The sequence below is a fragment of the Ochotona princeps genome, chromosome 20 (genome assembly GCF_030435755.1).
Source record: "Ochotona princeps isolate mOchPri1 chromosome 20, mOchPri1.hap1, whole genome shotgun sequence".
Taxonomy (NCBI): domain Eukaryota; kingdom Metazoa; phylum Chordata; class Mammalia; order Lagomorpha; family Ochotonidae; genus Ochotona; species Ochotona princeps.
Window position 1 is genome coordinate 39,112,385 of NC_080851.1, and position 21,996 is coordinate 39,134,380.

At 44.5% G+C, this 21,996-nt stretch overlaps 1 pseudogene; it reads left to right on the plus strand.

Annotated features, from left to right (window-relative positions):
• The first annotated feature begins 17,682 nt into the window (after positions 1–17,682).
• On the plus strand, positions 17,683–18,651 carry LOC101534279 (olfactory receptor 7A10-like; annotated as a pseudogene).
• Positions 18,652–21,996: the final 3,345 nt, after the last annotated feature.

A 21,996-nucleotide genomic window follows, 5' to 3' on the forward strand; every position in this document is an offset into this window, starting at 1 on the left:
TCTTAGTCGTTCATCCATGAGACTGATTGCTTGTAAACACCTGAGATTGCTAATGTCCCTTTTATCATTGTTATTGCTACATCTCATGAGTAATGACGTTCTAGTCTCAATTGTAATTCCTTTAGCACCACATGGGCCACGCGCTGGCACCGATTCCTGCATGAGGTCTTTGACACTCGTTTTCAGCACTCTAGCGACACATTGGTATTTCGTTGTGTGTTCGTTGACTTCATGTGGATCAAAGCTTACTGTTTTTCTCTCTGTTGTGGACTGTGGACACTGGCTCTGTATTTAAGGGGATGCATAATGGAAGTGTAGCAGAGATTGATATGTTCAAAGGTGGACACAGAGAGCAGTCTGTCTCTGTGCATACAGAACAAGGGTGGACTCCCAGGGAAATGGCTCCAGATGTCCTGATGGCAGGATGCTGGATCCTCTGACATTGTCCACTCCTACATTGTCGGGAGAAACTTCAATGGCAGCATGATGGACTTATGACTGTTGATGAAAGACCCATTGTGAACTAGAGGAGAAATCAGTGAGAACTTGGCGAGAGGGATGGGAAATCCATGTGCTTATTAAACTGTGTCCTAAAGCAAAATGTTATAAATATCAATTTAAATAAACATATTGAAAAGATAACAATAAATACTTGTTGCAGACTGGTTTGTTATCTTAGTACATACATGCAAATTTTTTTTTTTGAAAGTGGGTAATACCATTGTTTCCATAGCAATATCATTTTACCCTGTATCTGGGGTCAGGGAAAAAAACAAAGGGAAAAGCCCGACCCAACCTCCCACCCATCCCAGATCCCCAACAGGAGGCATGCTCTGAGGGTCCTGTTCATACAGTTTTTTAAAAATTATTTATTATTTAACTTCATTAATTACATTGTATTATGTGACACAGTTACATAGATACTTGGGTTCTCCCCACCCCTCCCCAAACCCTCCCACCATGGTGGATTCCTCCACCTTGTTGCATAACCACAGCTCAAGTTCAGTTGAGATTCCCCCATTGCAAGCGTATACCAAACATAGAGTCCAGCATCTTATTGTTCCGTCAAGTTCAACGGCTTCTTAGGTATACCCTCTCTGGTCTGAAGACAGAGCCAGCAGAGTATCATCCCAGTCAATTGAAAGCTCCAACATACCATCAGCAAAAATTTACATCATTATGGAATTAATTGACATAGTAATGAGTAACCAATATGTTAAAAGTAAATGCGAGTTCCCAGCCACCTTCTGTGACCACCTCACCTATACTTCAATTTTAGTTTATACACAACATATAACATTCAAAACATAACATGTTATACATAACATCATATCATCTTAAATTAAGGCAAACATGTGGTATTTAACCTTTTGTGATTGGCTCATTTCCCTTAGCATTATGGTTTCCAGTTTGGCCCATTTGGCCACAAAGAACTGCATTTTGTATTTTTTAATAGCTGAGTAGTATTCCATGGAGTAGATGAACCATAGCTTTCTTATCCAATCCTCTGTTGATGAGCATTTTGGTTGCTTCCATGTTTTTGCAATTACTGATTGTGCTGCTATGAGCATAGGAGTGCATGTTGGTTTCTCATAAAACAAGTGTTCTGGATATATTCCTAGGAGTGCTATTGCTGGATCATACGGTATGTTGAATTTGAGTTGTTTGAATATTCTCCATACTGATTTCCATAGGGGCTGTACCAGCCTGCAGCCCCACCAGCAGTGGAGTAGGGATCCCTTTTCCCCGCAGCCTCGCCAACAAGTGTTGTTGGTGCTTTTGTTCATGTGGGCCAGTCTTACTGGCGTTAGGTGGTACCTCATTGATGTTTTAATTTGGATTTCCCTTATTGCCAGGGAACTTGAGCATTTTTTCATATGTTTATTTGCCATTTGGGTTTGTTCCTTTGTGAAGTGTTTGCCCATTTCCCGTGCCCATTTCTTGAGTGGCTTGTTTGTTTTGACATTTTGGTTGTTTTGTAGCTCTTTGTATATTCTGGAGATCAGCCCTCTATCACCTATGTCGTGTGCAAAGATCTTCTCCCATTCTGTGGGTTGCCTTTTTACTTTGTTGATTGTTTCTCTAGCTGTACAGAAGCTTCTTAGTTTGATGAGGTCCCAATTGTTTATTTTGGTCTTGATTTCTACTGCATTTGGAGTCTTTTTTAGGAAGTGAGGGCCTACCCCTAACTGTTCCAGTGTGTTTCCAACATTTTCTTCCAAAAGTTTGAAGGTTTCTGGATGTAGGTTTAGATCTGTTATCCATTTAGATCTGATCTTAGTGTATGGTGAGAGATGTGGATCTATTTTTTTGTTTCTGCAGGCTATCAACCAGTTGTCCCAACAGCATTTATTGAACAGACCTTCCCATTTGCCTGGATTGTCGTTTGTCTTTTTGTCAAAGATTATTTGGCTGTATCTGTGTGGGTTTCCTTCTGGTGTTTCTATTCTGCTCCATTGATCTTCCTCTCTATCTTTGTGCCAGTACCACGCTGTTTTGATAACCACTGCCCTATAGTATGTCCAGAGGTCCGGAACTGTGATTCCCCCTGCTAACTTTCTGTTCTTCAGGATGGTTCTAGCTATCCGTGGTTTTTTGTGCTTCCAGATGAACCTTTGGATCATTGTTTCCAGTTCCATGAAGAATGTTTTGGGCAATTTGGGATTGCGTTGAATGTATATATTGCTTTTGGCAGTATAGACATTTTAATGATATTGATTTTACTTATCCAGGAGCATGGGATGTTACTCCATCTTTTGAGGTCTTGTTCAATTTCTTTTTTAAGTGGTTTGTAGTTTTCTTCAAATAAGTCTCCTACATTTTTGGTTAGATTTATTCCCAGATATTTCATACTTTTCTCTGTTATTTTGAATGGTATCTTGCTTTTCTATCTTGGGGTCTTTTTCTATCTTGGGGCTGTTCGCATACACTATGGCTGTTGATTTTTGTTCATTAATTTTGTACCCTGCCACTCTACCAAACTCTCGTACAAGTTCTAGCAGTCTCTGTATTGAGTCTCTTGGCTCTTCTACATAAAGAATCATATCATCGGCATATAGTGAGAGTTTGACTTCTTCGTTTCCCATTTGGATTCCTCTGATTTCTTTTTCTTGTCTTATGGCCTCAGCGAGTACCTCTAGGACTATGTTGAATAGTAGTGGAGAAAGTGGACATCCCTGTCTTGTTCCAGATCTCAGTGGGAAGGGTTCCAGCTTTTCTCCATTCAGTATGATGCTGGCGTTGGGTTTATCATATATGGCTTTAATTATGTTGTGGATTTTTCCATCTATGCCTACCTTGGTTAGGGTTTTTAGTAGGAAGTGGTGTTGGATTTTGTCGAAAGCTTTTTCTGCATCTATTGATACTATCATGTGATTCTTGTTTTTCAGTTTTTGGATGTGGTGTATCACATTTATGGATTTGCGAATGTTGAACCATCCCTGCATTCCAGGGATGAATCCTACTTGATCTGGATGAACGATCTGTCTGATGTGTTTTTGAATTCTGTTGGCTAGGATTTTGTTGAGAATCTTAGCATCAATGTTCATCAAAGAGATAGGTCTGTAGTTTTCCTTCTCTGTTAGTTCTCTGTCTGGTTTTGGGATTAAGGTAATGTTGGCTTCATAGAATGAGTTTGGAAGGGTTGCCTCTTTTTCTATTGTTTTGAAGAGTTTGTAGAGGATTGGGGTCAGTTCTGTTCGGAATGTTTTGTAGAATTCTGGAGTGAAGCCATCTGGGCCTGGGCTTTTCTTTGTTGGGAGATCTTTAATCACTGATTCAATCTCTACTTCAGTTATGGGTTTGTTCAGGTCATTTGTTGCCTCTGGGCTAAGTTTTGGCAGGTGGTAGAAGTCTAAGAACTTTTCCATTTCTTGGTGATCTTCTGATTTGTTGGAGTACAGTGCTTTGTAATAATTTCTAATTATGGCCTTAATGGATGCGGTGTCTGTTGTTATGTTGCCTTTTTCATCTTTGATGCTGTTAATTCTTGCCTTCTCTTGTTTTTTCTTTGTCAGTCGGGCCAGTGGGGTGTCTATCTTGTTTATCTTCTCAAAAAAACAGTTTTTTGATTCGTTGATTTTGTGTATGGTTTTTTTTATTTCTATCTGGTTGATTTCCTCCCTTTTTTTTGATGATTTCTTATTTCCTATTGTGTGTGGGGCTCTTCTGCTGTTGTTTTTCCAATTCCTGGAGGTGTGTGTTTAGTTCCTGTATTTGGCGCCTCTCTTGGGCCTTGACATGAGCTCCAATTGCGATGAGTTTACCCCGTAGCACTGCTTTGGCAGTGTCCCACAAATTTTGGAATGTTGTGTCAGAGTTTTCATTGGTTCCATAAATTTTTTTATCTCATCTTTAATTTCTTCTCTGATCCATTGTTCGTTTAACAGCATATTGTTCAGCCTCCAAGAGTTTCTGTATTTCCTGGGGCATTTTGAATTGCTCGTTTCCAGCTTCATTCCGTGGTGGTCTGAGAGGGTACATGGTATGATTCCTATCTTTTTGAAGTTATTTAGGTTTGCTTTGTGTCCTATCATGTGGTCGATCCTGGAGAAGGTGCCTTGCACTGCTGAAAAAAATGTATAATCTGTGGCCTTAGGGTAAAAAAATTCTATAAATGTCAACCAAGTCAGTTGTTCTATTGTTTGTATGAGCTCTGTTGTTTCTTTGTTGAGTTTTTGTTTTGTTGATCTGTCTATTGTTGTTAGTGGGGTGTTAAGATCACCCACTATTATTGTGTGCATATCTATGTCTCCCCTTAAGTCCGTGAGTAATTGCTTCACGTAGCTAGGTGCGTTTGAATTTGGTGCATATATGTTCACAATGGTAATTACTTCCTGATGGATCAGTCCCTTCACCAATATATAATGTCCTTCCCTGTCCTTTTTGATGTGTGTCAGATTGAAGTCCACATCATCTGAAATTAAGACAGCTACCCCAGCCTTTTTTTCTCGTCCATTGGCATGAAATATCTGTTTCCAACCTTTCACTTTCAGCTTCCTCGAATCTCTTCTGGTTAGATGTATCTCTTGTAGGCAACAGATAGTTGGGTGCTGTTTGATAATCCATTCTGTTAATCTATGCCTTTTGATTGGTGAGTTCAGGCCATTTGTGTTAAGAGTTAAAATTGAGAGGTTGTGATTTTGCCCTGCCATACTTGTTTTTGTGGGTGTTGATATCTGTGTAATTGCCCTTCCTTGTGTGGACTTTAGTGGGGAGATCTTCCTGTTTGCCATCTTTGCTTATGATTCACCTCCTTTTTTTCTGGATTTAGTGCATTTCTAAGGAGATTTTGTAGAGCTGGTTTTGTGCTGGCATATTCTTCTAATTTCTCTTTGCTGTGAAAGTATTTGATTTCGTTCTCAAATACGAATGAGATCTTTGCTGGGTACAATATTCTTGGTTGACAGTTGTTCTGATTCAGGATTTGGAAGATCTTTGTCCATTCTCTTCTTGCTTGTAAAGTCTCTTCAGAGAAGTCAGCAGTGATCCTGATTGGTTTTCCCCGGTATGTGATCTTTTCTCTGCTTCGTACTTGTCTTAGGATTCTTTCTTTGTCTTCGTTGGAGTGGAACTTGAGCACCATATGTCTGGGTGAAGATCGCTTTGGGTCATATCTGCTGGGAGTCCTCTGACCGTCCTGGATTTGGGCTGGGTTCATGTTCCAAGTGTTTTGAAAGTTTTCCTGTATAATTTCGTTGAGCACCATTTGCATTCCTGACTCTTTTTCCGCTCCTTCAGGAAGGCCAATAATCCTAATATTTGATTTTCTGAGGTTGTCTTTCATTTCTTGTATGGTCTTATTGGCTTTGTTCAGACTTGTCTGCAGCTGTTTAATGAACTCTGTATGTTCGTTTTGTGTGTCTTCCGTTTCAGAGATCCTCTCTTCTGCTGTATTTGTTCTGTTGGTTAGGCTCTCAATTTTGTGCTCTAAGTCAAGGATTTTACTTTTCATTTGTTGTATTTCTGAGGCTATGTGGTTCTTGAATTCCTTGAAGTCCTCCCAATTCTTCTCATTGTCTCTGACATATTTTAACATTATTTTTTTGAATTCCTTGTCTGGTAGATCTTCTATGTCTTCATCTTGCATCTCCGAAATAGACATTGGCTTTTGATCCTTTATTGGTAGGGTGTTGGCACTCTCATCTGGATCATTACCTTTTCTGGTATTTCTTCCCATTGTGTTAGTGTTTCTTTTTTGGGAGACCTGGGCACCAGTGTGCTGAGGGGTCTCCAAGCACTATCCTGTAGAGATCGGAGTCTGCAGGCGTGGAGTAGCAGGGTGTGGGAATTTTCAAGGCAGTTTTGGTGCGTCTCCAGAACACTGGACCTCAGGGCGCCACTTCCAGGGCCCAGCGAATTCAAAGTGCACTCTCAGCTCGTCCCCTACAGGTATGCTACCACAGGGCGTGGGGGAGTGAAGGCACTCTCTGTGCACGCCCCCTGTGCGCGGGATCACAGGGCTCGGAGGATTCTAGGTGCTTTCTCGGTGTGGCCCCAGTGACAGGGACTGCAGGGCGTGGAGGTTCCAGGTGCTCTCTGGGATCGCCTCCTGCACGCGGGTCCGCAGTGCTCTCCTGGTTCGTCTCCCAAGCACGGGACTATAGGGTGTGGGGTGTTCCAGGTGCTCTCTGGAAGTGCCTCCTGCGCAGGCCCGCCCACTCCAGCGCTTGCAGGGGACTGCCCAGCCCAGAGGCGTGCTTGGGTTCCTGTGGGATAGCACCGCCCAGCTGAGTGCCAGACCGCAAAGGCACGGGGGAGTATTCAGTGTGCCTTTTGCCTTTCTCCTAGACACAGTTTTGGCAGTTTCAAGGCACTCGCCTGGTGTCTCTAGACGCTGGAGTCTCGGGGGGGGGAGGGGCGGGGAGACGAGCACCAATTGTGTTCAGGCTCTGTGCATGCCCCTGGGGGGCCAACTCCCGAAGCCTCCAACCCACCACTGTCCCCACCCAACTCACTCAAACCTCAGGTTCTTGCAGTCTGCCTCTTCCTCTGGTGGGAACCCTCGCCGCAGGTGCGTCTCCCGGCTACTGCGTCCGTTGCTGGTCCCAGCGGGTGTAGGCGGATGGAACCTGGAGGCTGCGGCGGTCCTGGCGGGGGTTGGCGACCAGGGTGGGCGGATGCCGGCGGGTCCTGATGACTCAGGGTCCTGGTGTCCGCAGCAGGTGCAGGTCCTGGTGGGTCCTGGTGACCAGGGTGAGCAGATGCCAGCGGGTCCCAATCACCGCTGGTCCTCACGGCCACAGCGTCTGCGGGTCAGTCTGCGCCTTTCAGCGTCTGCCCTCAAAGGTGACTCAGCAGGTCAGGAGCGGAAAGTCGTCTTCCCTGCCCTTTGTTTTGTTTTTCCCTGGTTGCTCTTCCGAGTTGTGTGGATTTTTTTGGTTCCACACTGTCCAGGGAACTTCACGTTCTTCTCCCTGTAGTTCTATGCTGCTCCACTTACGCTTTTGTCGCGTTCTAGCCCTCTCTGTCTGTGAGCTCTCTCACAGTCTTCCTCCTATGTCGGCCATCTTGCGAGTCTCCTCATACAGTTTTGATTGTTCATCAGTTCTGGGTTGCTGCCAATATCTCAGTTCCAATCGCAATGAACCCTTTTCAGAATCCACTGGCTAACAGTCTCTGCATGGATGGGGTTCTAAAATCAGCAGTTCAGTTGGCGGGATCTCCAAAGAAACTTCGTCTGAGATGATCCCAGGCCTGATTCTTGCGCGAGTTTGCTAGTACAGAGTCCGACACCATCCATCACACCAATCAGCTTATGCTCATGCTGGTCATTGGGATTACTGGGTTCGTTCTGTTTCCAGCCCTGTCTTCCTCGTGAACCAACGGGTGTTGTAGTCCAGTTCGATTCTGCCCAATTCATACTTGGTCCTCACGCAAACTGGTTGGAACCGCAGCCTGGTTGGGGTGACTCCCCATAACCCCCACCAGTTCTGCCCCCTACCCTGGTTCCCATGGTTGCCAGTACACACCGCAGGCTTGTCAAGTCTGTCCCACATCCTGTTTAGCTCTCGCACGTGTTGATGGGCATTGAAGACCAGCTCAACCCAACCAACCTACTATCCAGCCCACACACCTACTGGCAGGTGCCCTTCTGTACAGCCACCCCTGCCCCTGTCCTGGTGTTCGTGCTGTCCAATGAGAGTGGTAGCCCCGATGGAGGTGCCCACTGTTTCCCTCTAGGCCACACTCACTCCCAGATTATGCACTCTCCAGGTAGTTCTGGCATTAGACTTTACAGAATTAGCTCCAAGTGCCAGCCTCTGCCAGCTAGTACTGCGGCTAGCCCAACCAACCCTCACCCACTCTAGTTTTTGCTTCCACCAGTCGGAACAGTCAGCCCACCGTGGCCCTTCCCTTATCTAGCCCACATGAGGCCCACAGGTGTAACAGCCCTGCCTATTCTGATCTGCCCCCAACCCGACCCACGCTTTCCAATGGAAGTAGTTGTCCAGCAGGGGAGCCCACGTTCCCCTGTCAGCTTCATGCAAATGGTTTTTCAGACAAGTGCCAACAGGATGTTTTGGAGAAAGATAAGTCTTCAATAAATGCTACTGGCAAGACTAAAAGTAAATATGCAGAATAAAAGTAGATACCTACCTTATAAAAATTATCTCTAGCTAGGCCCAATAGCTAAATTCATGGCCTGTGACTGTGAAATTGCTAGAAGAAAATGTAGGAGAGATACTTGAAAACAATGTTGAGGGTGACTATTTTTCAAATAATACTCCAAAAGTTCAGACAATAAAAGCAAAAGCAGAATAACTAAATCATACACAATTCTACACATGTAGAAATGTCTGCATAGCCAAGGAAAAATCAAGAGTGGAGATACATCTGGCAGAACGGGAGAAGATTCTTGCAAGCTCCTTATCCAACAAAGGATTGACGTCTACAACAATAAAACAAGCAATCAAGTAAAGAAATGGCATAAGAACCTGAATAGACAATTCTCAGTAGAACAAATGGAAATGGACAACAAATATAAATATAACTAGCTAGGAAAATGCATTTGCAACCACAAGGAGGCGCTGTGCATGATAAGCTAAGCCTGCAGTGCTGGCATCCTGTATGGGTGCTGGTTCATGACCTGACAGCTCCCTTCCAATCCAGCTTTCTGCTAAGGGCGTGGAAAGCAGCAGAAGATGGCTCAAGTTCTTGGGTCCCTGCACCCACTTGGGAGAACCCAAGTTCTTGGTTGCTGTTTTTTGATCAGCTCAGCTCTGGCTGTTGTGATGTTTTGGGGAGTGGATCAGCAGCTGAAAGATCTCTCTCTCTCTGCCTTCCAAACAAAAATATAAGCTTTTTGAAATATCACAAAGATAAATCACTTCAACCCAATCTAAATAGCTCTTACCCCAAAAAGAGCAACACGCACCAGCAAGGATGTGGGTAAATGGCAACTTCAACACACTATTGGCTTGGTGTCAGTTAGTGCAGCAACTATGGGAACAGTGTGGATACTTCCTTAATGGCTAGAGATGTAAGTGTCGTTTGATCCAGCAGTTCTAGTACCAGATATAGACCCAAGAGTCACAAATTCATTGACTCAGAGTAAAAAAATTCATTGTGTATTGCCATTTAGTATATTTGGATTTTTGGATGATAGCCTTTATAACTGGAATGATGTTGAATCTGAGCCCCTATAATGTAAGAACGGGACCCAGGCTCCTGTCCGTCACCCTTACTTTAGGGTTTCCTTGTCTGCCCTTCCTGAAAAGGAATTCACTGACTCTAGGGAGTGTTAGAGTCCGGGCCAAAGCCCGCGGACGTCAGGGTGCGAGCTAGTCAACCCCCAGAGAATGACAAAGAGTCTCGCCGGTAATGCAAACAGCAAACAGAGTTTATTGTGCCAGCATGCTGGGGTCAGACCGCACTTGGGGCACGCAGGCCAGCCAAGCAGGGCGGTCGGACCCGGAACAGCCCAAGACAGTAGCTTATATAGGCCCTTTGGGGCTGGGAAATACATCAAAAGTAACAACTTTAGACATATTCATTATTTTAGGGCCTCCAGGCACAGGGAGCCTGTTCCGTTCGCATACCCACTATCTTTATGGCTCATCCCATTCTCACACTCTTATCTTCCTCCTGTTTTTGGGACCAGAGAAGAACTGTGCCCTTGCCTTCACAAAGTTGCAAGGCAGCAAAGAACAGATTTATCACTAAAGCGGAATCCTCCCAAAGTCCAGGCACCTCTTGGCCTAGCAAAGTAGCAGTTGTTCAGTACAAAGGAATCTCACACTGCCCAACAATAGCATTTTACCCACACTCTAACAGGAGTTATCGAACTGTCTTATAATGTTCTAATCACTGGGCACAGGGAATCATCTGACTCTCCGATAGAGAAGAAACTTGATGGCCAATGTTGTCTTGCAGTGATTTATGTTGGGAAATTGCAGTCTGGGAAGAATGTAACTGTTACCTTCATGTAACTTAGACCAACTGGAGCCCATGTGGTCATCGTAAATTCTCTAAAGAGCATGGCATCACTGATCGGTCAAACAATCAGGAGGTCTACTGACCAACCACAAACTGCTCAGCCACAATTTCAACATAGAATATCACCTTTCAGGGATCCCGAGCATCAAACGATAGCTCATCACTCCTTGTTCTTCATTTTGCAGTAGAAAATCCCTATTTTCTTCCATCACCCCAATGTTGGTGATTGGGGTGATGATGGTTTTCTCACACCAGGTGAAAGGGCCCAGTTTGTGGGTGTTCTAGAACAATGCCTCCAACCAGTTGGGAGTGTTGCTTGGCAACAAGGTGAAACCTCTTAGTGGTTTTGATTTGTATTCTCCTGATGCCTAGTAATCTTGAGCATCCTTTCTTGCATTTGTTGGCTATTTGAGATTTTCATACTTTTTTTTTAAAAAAATGGCCTTGATGGATGCCTCAGGAGAGAGAACCAGAAGAGGAATGTGGCTCCAGAATAGCTTGGCTCTGGCCAGTGTGGCCCTTGGGGGAAGCCATCATCAGATGGAAGGTCTCTCCTTCCCTCTAAATTTTCTTTTCAAGTAAAAACAAGTGAATCTTTAAAAAATGGCCTGAATGTATCTTTTGACCATTTCTTCTTTTTTTCTTATTTATTTTTTTGGAAAGTCAGATATACAGAGAGGAGAAAAGACAGAGAGGAAGATCTGTCTGTTTCTTCATTTCCCAAGTGGCCACAATGGCTGGAGCTGAGCTGAACTGAAGCCAGAACCCCAGAGTTTCTTCTGGGTCTCCCAGGTGAGTGCAGAGATATAAGGTTTTGAACCATCCTAGATTGCTTTCCCAGGCTACAAGCAGGGAGCTGCATGGAAAGTGGGGTCACCGGGATACAAACTGGAGCCATATGGGATTCTGTTACATCCAAGGTGAGGACTTCAGCTACCAGGCTACCATGCTGGTCCCTTTAGCCCATATCCTAACTGGATTGCTTGTTTGGTGTTGTTGAGTTTCTTGAGCACCTCACTAGCAACATACTTAACTTCATGAAATAGATATAAAGGAAGCACGTGTACACGCTCTTCTGGCAGAGTTTGTGCAGCTTGGGAAGCATGATGTGCTTGGTCCCGTGCTTATTAAGCAAGGATGCGGCAACAGGCCACGGAGAAGGAAGCATGATGAACACGGTGTCATGTACCCTCCTGTTCCATCCCATGACATAGGTACAAGAAAAGGGCATCTTCAGGTAGCTGTCTTCCTGACACCATGTGCTTAGCTCCATGTGTGCTAAGCTTAGAAAATCTGCAACATTTCCAGAGAGACATAGATCAAAATGCTCTGCTCATGTACACAGAGCTCAGTCTTTCAGGACCCTTGCAGAGTTCTTGTCATTTAATATATGTGCTGCTGAAGGGAGCACAAGTTCCTACAGTTTTTAAAGCATTCTGTACTTAGGACCCAAGTACATAAAGAACCCTAAAGTATTGAGAACTACACATTCTGAGCATAGAGTAACAATGCGCATCTTTGAGGTAACACTCGCTTGGACAGCAATCTTGTAATTTTAGAACATTACGTATTTAGGCTCATATGTACACAGGTTTAGGCACAGCTGCCATATATAGGTTTGCCTTGTGCCCTCAGTGTTGGGAGGGTTATAGAAAACTAAGGCTTTTAAAGCTTCAAGGAGATCTGTACGGCACCTCTCTGAACAAGGACCACGCACGTAAATATATTCTCACATTAGCAGGTGCAAATAAATGAAGATATACACAGAAGTATGTATGCATTGCATGTCATATATTCATATGCTATGTAAATACATCTTACTTACAAACATCTGTTTACATTTTTAAAGATTTATTTACTTTTTATTGGAAAGGCAGATGTGCAGAGAGGAGGAGAGACAGGAAGACCTTCCGTCCGATGATTCACTTCCCAAGTGGTTGCAATGGCTGGCGCTGTGCCGATCTGAAACCAGGAGCCAGGACCTTCTCTCCGGGTCTCCCATGCTGGTGCAGGGACACCAGGGCCCTGAGCTGTCTTCCACTGCTTTCCCAGGCCACAAGCATGGAGTTGGATGGGAAGTGGAGCTGCCAGGATTATAACCGGCGGCCATATGGGATCACATTGCGCTCAAGGTGAGGACCTTAACTGCTACACCATTGCGCCGGGACCAACATCTGTTTACATTTCTAAATGTATGTAACGGAGAAAACATTGAAGGGCCCAGGGCAATGGTCCAGTGGCTAAATCCTTATCTTGCATGCACCAGAATCCTTTATGGGCACCAGTTCATGCCCTGGCTGCTTGACTTTCCATCCAGCTTCCTGCTTGTGGCACACGAAAGCAGTAGAGGATGGCCCAAGGCAATAGCGCCCTGCACTCATTTGGCAAACCTGAAAGAGGCTTCTGGTTCCTGGCTTCAGATTGGCTCAGCTCCTGGGATTGTAGCCACTTGGGGAATGAAACAGTGAATGGAAGATCTTTTTCTCTCTCTCTCCTTCTCTCTGTAAATTCAATTTTCCAATCATTTTTTTTAAATCCCCCCCCAAATCATGATAAATATAGTGCTTAAAAAAGGAAAATGTTGGTCCTGGCGGGGAAGCCTAGTGGCTAGAGTCCTTGCTTGCATGCTCCTTGCATGCATCCCACTGCAAGAGAGAACATGTGCCAGTTCTAATCCCAGCATCCCCACTTCCCACCCAGCTCCCTGCTTGTGGCCTGGGAAAGCAGTCAAGGACAGCCCAAAGCCTTGGGACCCTGCACCTGCATGGGAGACCTGGAGGAAGCTCCTAGTTCCTGGATTTGGAATGAAAATAAAAGAAATGTTAAAAACTAAAATATTTAAGCTAGCATTAATATTCACAGGTATATGCGTAAATATCTACATTTATTCATATACCCATGTTTCTCGATCAGAAAATGTGTGGTGTTTCACTATAAGAAGCCCTAAGCATAATTTATCATGTATAGGGTCATAAATACAGGTACGCATTGAATAAGTTACATCAATGCAAGTCATCTTAACTCACCAAACCAAAGCATGTAAATGAGTGCACATAGCTCTGTACATCCATATAGCTCTTAGGAAACAATCAACCAGACAAGCATGCTGCAGTCAGCGGCTCCGCTTTGCCTCTGGTGGAAAACCTTTTGTGCAGAAACACCCAGGGGATACTAAGCTACTTCCTGGAGCTGTGAGAGCTGACAGAACCACATCAGGCCAGAGAGCCAAGCCCAGCCAAGGGATATCCCTCCCAGAGAAAGCTGGCCTTGTTTCCCACGTAATCCCTCCAGGAAGAGACTCTTGTATACCGCCGCAGCAATTTTTTTTTTAAAGATTTACTTTATTTTATTAGAAAGTCAGATATACAGAGAGGAGGAGAGACAGAGAGGAAGAGCTTCCGTCCGATGATTCACTCCCCAAGCAGCTGCAATGGGCAGAGCTGCGCCAATCTGAAGTCAGGAGTCCGGAGCCTCTTTCGGGTATCCCACATGGGTGCAGCGTACCAAGGTTGACTGAGAGCTCCGGGCACACGCTCAGTAAGATGGCTGAAGGTTGTAGCAAGGAGACAGCTCAGATGTGTGACTGAGAGTCCCAGGCACACACTCAGTGTTGATGGCTGAAGGCTGTAGCAAGGAGATCCCGAGCACTCAAGCACAGTTCAGATGTGTGCACTGGAGGAACTTTGGGTTGTTGAATGTGCATGCAAAAGGCAAGAAGATGGACCAGGCTAGAGGGCAAAAGTCACTCAAAGGCTCACAAAGATTTTCAGAAAACACTTAAGTTGTTCATGTTAGCTGGGGACATGGATGTCTTCCTCAAATAGAGCCCAATTAGATAAGTAGACTCTTGCATGCACGCATGTAAATTCATCAACTTAAAGAAAGCAAAAGAGTGAAACATAAACCACCTTATTAGCATTCATGTTTATCAATACAACATAGAAAGAAATGTACTTGTACTTGCAGGGTTTTCCATTCATAGATCCGAGGTGCTTCATCACAGGGGACCAAGAAAAGCAATAAACACAAATTTCTGAGGTGTCTGACTCTACATTTTCAAACATGTGTTTCATTTATTTGTTTACATGAAGGAGCGACAAATGGGGTGAGAGTGAGTGCCTCCATTTAGTCTGACAGCCGGGGTGGCCAGGCTGAAGTCAGGAACCAGGAACTCCATCTGGGTCTCCCATGTGGAGCGCAGGGATCTAAGCACTGGGGTCACCTTCTGCTGCCTGTCCAGCAGCCAGGAACTCCATCTAGGTCTTCCATGTGCATGGTAAGGATGTATGGACTGGGGTGAGCTTCCGCTGCCTTCCCAGGTGCATCCCCAGAGCTGGATCTGCAGCAGAGCAGCTGGGACTCAAACTGCAGTCGTGGTAAAGGATGCCAGCCTTGTCAGAGCCACTTAGCTTGTTACAGACACCACAGTTCAGGTCTCTGACTCTTGTGATCATCTTAACAACATGTGAGGTTGGGACCCACTCTATGTTTTTTGCACAGAGAGAGAGACACCTGTGCCAGAATTTATGAAACCTTTCAAACTTTGCTATTCAAACTGTAACAGTATTTTGCTATGGACTCAATTTTGTCTTGAATACTCTACCTTAGTCTTCTCACTTTATGTTTGTTGTCATGAAACTCACATGATGTGAGACAATATCCTTGATGTAAAGAAAGAATATTAAATATGCATAGAATATCTACATAGGAAGGGAATATTACATATGTGAAACACTGTTAAATTTTTAAAATAATTTAATTAATAAATTTAAAATAAAGAAAAATTATGAGATTAAACACCCATATATGTAGAAGACAATTATTGATCAATCAGTTATGGTATTTAATCTTCTCTATACCTGAATATTTCATGTCACATAATTTGTAATTAGATAGTCACTAATTGATTTATGAATACCTGTTTGTGTTAAACTGTTGCTATGCAAACATGTTGGAGACTTTCTTCTGTTGAAAACATTTCTGGAGGAATCTAATGATTTGATTTTTCTCCTGTTCTGGCCATTTCTTTACTTCAAATTTGTTTCTGTGTTTTACACCCCTATTCACTGGACCATGTAAGGTTTGAAAGAGAAATAAAGCAGGTTAAGGCAGCTGCTCATTTGGCACTTGCACTAGCAAAGGGAAGATACCACATAATTAAAGAAATGCCTGAAACATAATGTCTTGAGGGACGCAGGTTGTGGAGAATGTTATTTCATGTAAAATTATGAAGTAGTTACTTTTGAAAAGAATGTGTGCAGTAGAGACTGTGTGTGTTGGGGAAAGACAAAAACTAGGACCAGAGAGTGCTCAATTGTTTGAGACAAGAGAAAAAACCCTCAAAATAGCAGAATAGCAAAAATGAGATCCCTAAAAAGGACAATGAAGGCCTGCCCTCAGTAGCTGTCAGACCCCATAGAAACCAACTGCTCCAATAGTATGCAAAAGACACGGGAATACAATTCGGGTTTACACAACAAGTTCCAAGTCAAATGTTGCTGTTCTTTGTGTGCTGCCATTGGGGAATTGCTGGTTTATTCTCTGCTCATTTTTTCCTATCATGGTGCTCATTGTAAATGTTTCTCAATGCTGCTGGGATATCATCATTTTGTCCCATTAGCTCTTTGAATTTTAACCTTCCACTGTTTTCTGCTGGGCATTAAGGATTTATAATTGGAATGGCATGATTCCAACAACAATGAAAGTTCTTCTAATGATCTCTTCGGAGGTCCCTGATCTTTTTAGTTCCTCCTTAGGGACAGTTCTATTTATTTGGCAGTTTACAAAATTATTTCTGTACAAGGCAGATAATGGACACATAGAAATGTAGCCAACGGGAGAGTCACAAGCTCAAGTAAAGTGTACTGTTTTCACTCTGTCAGGACAGTTAGTGTGACAGTGACAGCCCCACAGAGCTCCTTTCCAGTGATGAGACTGGGATGGATAGAGAGATCATGCCACATGAAGAAGGGGACCATGGTGTTCACCTGTGTGTCACAGGGACTTGAAGGAGATGATAGAAAAACAGGAGTAAGAGAAGTGTGAATTTCCACTAACTTTCTGAAGCTCCCACATACCTGGTGTGCACATGCATGTTATTGTGTGTGCGTGTACATGTGTGAGGTGGTAAGCAAAGGCAGTAACAGGAAAAGGCACCTAGGCTCATCACATAGTCTCCAGCATGCACTGGTTCAAGTTCATCGTTATTTGACTTTCTCATGCTGAAAGGCTAAACTGTCCCTTGAATGCTGAATGTTCCATAAGGTTGTGATTTTTCTCACTTGTGGACAGTGGGCAGTGAGGCACAGATCCCATGGGGCGGTGCAATCTCCAACTACCAATATAAGCTGCTAAAGCACAGTGTTGGAGAGCTTCTATCTTTTCACAATGTGTTTTGGTTAAGATAGGTATATTGTAAGTCAAGAGCATCACTGTCCTCAATTGTCAGACATCATTCGGTAGTCAAAACACACAAGCAGAGGTGGAAATAGGGCAGCACGCTTTTCACTTCAAGGAACTTGTTTGCAGTTAATCAGAGATAGATGAATTGCAATGACATTGGATAGAAAGACTCCCTCCATTTTGAAGTATCATGGGGATGAGTCTAGTGCCTTCCTCAATATTCTCTAATCTCTCTCAGCCCTTTCCATGTTGCTTATTCTTGTATTTGGATTCTGCTGTGGTGGCATTGATCATCTGAAATGAGCCCCTCCACAGCAACTCTGCATGACCCATGGCTCTCGTCAGACACACCATTTCTCAGACATGTCTGTGCACCTGCTTTATGTTCATTGAGATCTTAATCTTTGACCAAATGCCACATTGTTTGCTGGGCTTGCTTCAACTGGAGATATAGGAAAGTACAACCTGATTTACCCTTGCTGTCTTATTTCTTTCCTTTCCAGCATAGCTGTGTGCCCAGTGATATGTTGCATGGTTTGTCTTTTCTTCTTCACTCTTCAGGATGTTTGTTTCCCAGCATAGCTCACACACTGTTGGAACGGATCCTGGAACTTGATGATTCAACATCCTGTGCTCAAGAGCATCAAGGAATCTCCTTGTAGCTGCAGCAGGCACATTCTCATGAGGAAGTGAACATCATCGGAGAGGAATTCTACACCAGAGAACAGAGGCATTCTGGGGGCATTCAGACTGACATGAAGAACACACATCATGGCTCTGGCAGCGTGTAACTAGTGCTCACATCTACCCGTTTTTTCACCTTTTGGTAGTCACATTGCTGACATGGAACCAAGGAACCAAACATGGGTTGTGGAATTCATTTTGCTGGGACTTTGAGAGGAGCCAGGATTGCAGCTTCTCATCTTCATGCTATTTCTCTCCATGTACCTGGTCACTGTAAGTGGAAACCTGCTCATCATCCTGGCCATCCTCTCAGACCCACACCTCCACACACCCATGTACTTCTTCCTCGCCAACCTGTCCTTCTCTGACATCTGCTTCACCTCCACTACCATCCCCAAGATGCTGGTGAACATTCAGACACAGAGCAGAGCCATCAGCTATGCAGGCTGCATCACACAGATGTTCCTCTTCATAATCTTTGTAGCGCTGGACAACTTTCTCCTGGCCATGATGGCCTATGACCAATTTGTGGCCATCTGTCACCCACTGTACTATACAGTCATCATGAACCCCCGGCTCTGTGTGCAGCTGGTTTTGGGGTGCTGGACCATCAGTGTCCTGTATGCCTTGTTAAACATCTTACTGGTGCTGAGGCTGAACTTCTGCACACACTTGCATATCCATCACTTTTTCTGTGAGATAAATCAGGTGGTCCACAGAGCCTGTTCTGACACCTTTCTCAGTGACCTCATGGTGTATCTTGCTACTGTGTTGCTGGGAGGAGGTCCCCTGGCAGGGATCTTGTACTCTTACTTCAAGATTGTCTCCTCCATCTGTGCCATCTCATCAGCTCAGGGGAAGTTTAAAGCCTTTTCCACCTGTGCCTCTCATCTTTCTGTTGTTTCCTTGTTTTATGGAAGAGGACTAGGTGTGTACCTCAGTTCAGCTGCTGCACACAAGTCACACTCAACTGCAGCAGCCTCGGTGATGTATATCGTGGTCATCCCCATGTTGAACCCCTTCATCTACGGTCTCAGGAATCACGATATCCAGAGGGCAGTGGAAATATATCTGAGGGAAATCTTCCGATGGCCATTTCTAAGTCATAGCCATGAATCAGGCCTTTAAAACTCAGGGCTTGCAGAAGTGCCAATTAGAACCTCCCCCCACCCACCTGCCCTTCTGCTCATTTCCTCACGTCTTTGCCTGGTTGTACGATTTGTATTTTGCTGCTTTCTTTCTGAAGTTTTCAAATCTCTTGGATTTTCACACTTCTCTTCCTTGTTCATTTTTCACTTTCCCCAAATCATTTTGAGTTTAAAATCAAACCACCTTGATTTCCTTTCTGAGTCATAAATTGGTATGGTGTATTACTCCTATAGTAATGAACTACATTCACCAGCGAGGTGATTTTTGTGAGTCTTGCATGATGATATTTGCGTGTGTTCCTGGAATAAAGCAGTTGGAGATATATTTATGCATCCTTGTCAAGTCCTGTTGCACCAAATCTTAATCCAGAGCCTGACGCAAAGGCTCAGTTCTCACCTTGCAAGTATCTAGATCCCATTTGGGTGCTAGTTCTTGTTGAGGCTGCTCCACTTCCCATACAATTCTGTGGTTATGGCCTTAGAAAGTAGCAGAGAATCACTCAAACCCTTGAGTCCCTGCACCCATGTAGGAAACCTGGAAGAAATTCCTGGCTCTTGACTTTGAATCCATTCAACTCTGGTCATTGTGGTCATTTGAAGAGTGAATCTGAGAATGGACGATCTTTCTCTCTGTCTGTTTGTAAGTCTGATCTGCCTTTCCAATAAAACGTAATAAATCCTTACCAAAAAAGGTTAAGTCCCTGCTGAATGATGTCAGTTTAGCAGATCAGAGTTCCAGTTCTCATTTCAGTTGTTCTACTTCTCATTTGGTTCCCAGAGAATGCTCCTGCCACCTGCATGGGCATCCTGGATATCATTCCAGTTCCTTGGCCTCATGTTAGACAAGTCATAGACTGTGCAGCCGTTGGGTACTGAAGCAGTGAATGGCTGCACACACTCTCTCTTCTCTCTTTCCTCTCTCTCTCAGCATTGATTGAACAATAAGCTTATTTCTTATTTCCCTCTTAATTCATCTTTCTGTCACTTTCTCAGCACACTCACATAGCTTACAACAGATCATGGCACAACACTCTATCAAATGTTGTTCATATTCAACTGTCTTTACAGTATCTCTTTTGTCACCTGACACAGTGTTATCAGGTACAGTTTGCTGACCAAATGCACATGTGGAATGCTGTGTGCAATGGATGCTGTATTTTCACAGATAGACTCCTTATGACTAGAGACTTAGAGATGACCTTCCCCATGACAGAGCAACAAGTTCTATCTTGAATTGAATCACTGGAGAATGTTATGTTTTATTCATTTGAGGGCAGAGAGACAGGATGTTAGGTAGCTCTCACCAACTGGGTCACTCCTTGGTTGCCGGGGTCTGTGCACTGAGTGTGGAGGACACGAAGGTGTGTGGAGAACTGTTCAATTGCAGGCATGCCCGCACAGAATTTGCCTCTGCTTGGCAGGACCCAGGGGATATCTCTACAAGCCACCTGAAGACCGTTCAACCTTCGTTTGCATGGACACCAGACCACCCCACTGAAGAATTCTGTAGTTTATTCAGGCATTGTTTACTACTGCTGTGGAGTTTTTTTTTTTTTTTTTTACTATCAATGTGAACTTGGAGGTTAAGGTCGCTGATGACTGCAAAAGAGCCTTATATTATTCATGCTGTCCCTCTGTTTCCTCCATTTGACCATCCTTGATCTTTAGGTTCCCCCTCTTTTTTTTTTTTTTTGGTGATGCATTTCCTTCCTTAACTGATTCAAGATTAATCTGTAGAATGAGGATTGTAGTAGGAATATGTTACTGATTGGTATGCACTGTGTATTGAGAACTTCTATTGGGAGCTTTAAGGTGAAACAAAGGGCAGAATTATCCTTGGAAATACCCACTTGACCATGAGGTAAAAAGTCTGTGCCAGGGCTTGTGACTGTTTCTGTATAAATAAAGGGGACAACTTTCTTGCATTGTCCATTATGATCATGAAATCAGAGTGGTCCATTTATTTTCTCTTATGCCTACTCCATGCACCCTGCACGAGTTCCAAACTCAGCTGGAGCTGGACTCTGGCACTTCGTGACTGCAGGTGCTGAGCCTTGGCCATGAGTTGACGTTGGGAGCTGGGATCTGAGTCTGGGTCTCTCATTGGCAAACAGGAGAGCCTTAATGGGTGCAGGCCAACTGAGCTAGGCCACAGTCCAGCTAACAAGTTCCAGGAATAGATGTGAATCACGTCAGGTAGGATTGCAGCAGCCCTTGGCGGGTTCAAGTTCTGGTGCTGGGAACATGCCAGGCAGGGGGACTGTTGGCACTTCCTTGCTTGGCTATACCTATTGCTGGGTCACAGCACCCATCAGTTCATGTGAGAATTGGGTTTAGGCAACAGTATATCCATTGGCCGGTGCAGGTGATGGACTGAATCTGAACCTGCCATGGCCAGTGTACACAAGAGTCAAGTCTGAGGTCACCCCAGGTAAGATCTCTTGGGGTTTTCCAACTACATCATTAAACTCTAACCCTGGAGTGCAGGTGTTGAACTGGGTCTCCTTAGTTGCAGATGCCTGAGTAGTGGACATTATAGAGATGAAAGCCAGCTGTTCTGGATCAGTGGGGGATGTTGATTGTCTCATCAGAGGACAGTTCTTGAAAGTACCAGTGGGTTCTGGGACCTTTATCAGACTGGCCTGAACCCAGACCAGTCCACATACCCGCTGCTTGCCCAGCCTGGTCTACCCTGAACTCTACCTTCCACTCACCTATTGGAGTTCTAGCCCAGCAAGGGAGTCCCAATAGTTTTCCTAATAGGCCTGTTACCATTCCTGGGTCTTGTGTGTGTTGGCAGGTGCTTCCACTCAACCTGTCCTGGTACATCCACAGTCTCAGCTCTTGCAGGTGGGTGTTGTAGCCCAGCCCAGCAGGGCACAGCAGACATCCTTCCCAGGCTCTCTTGTGTGACAGCAATTGCTCAGGTTTGGTCCCACCTGACCTGCCCTCAGACCTGGCCCACACAAATGCTGATGTGTGCTACAGACTTGCCTGGCCAGGCCCACCCCCAAAACCAACTCTCATGCTCCCCAGAGGGAATTGGAGACTTGTAGGTGAGTTCCCCAAGTTTTTTCACTGTGCCTGTTCCCAGCCTCGGATCTTACACATGCCAGTGGGGGCAGTGGCCCTGCCTGATATGATCTGCCCTCATTCCTGTGCCTTGCATGTACTGTCCCCACTTGGTTTCCTCACAGTCCTGGCTCCCATGAGTGTCAGGTGGGTTCTGGTCAGATGAGTTTGTGGTTCAGCCCAGCATGGCCTACCATGACCTTCAGTTCTTCACAATACCAGCTAGTGTGGTTGTTCCATGGAAGTGAGACCA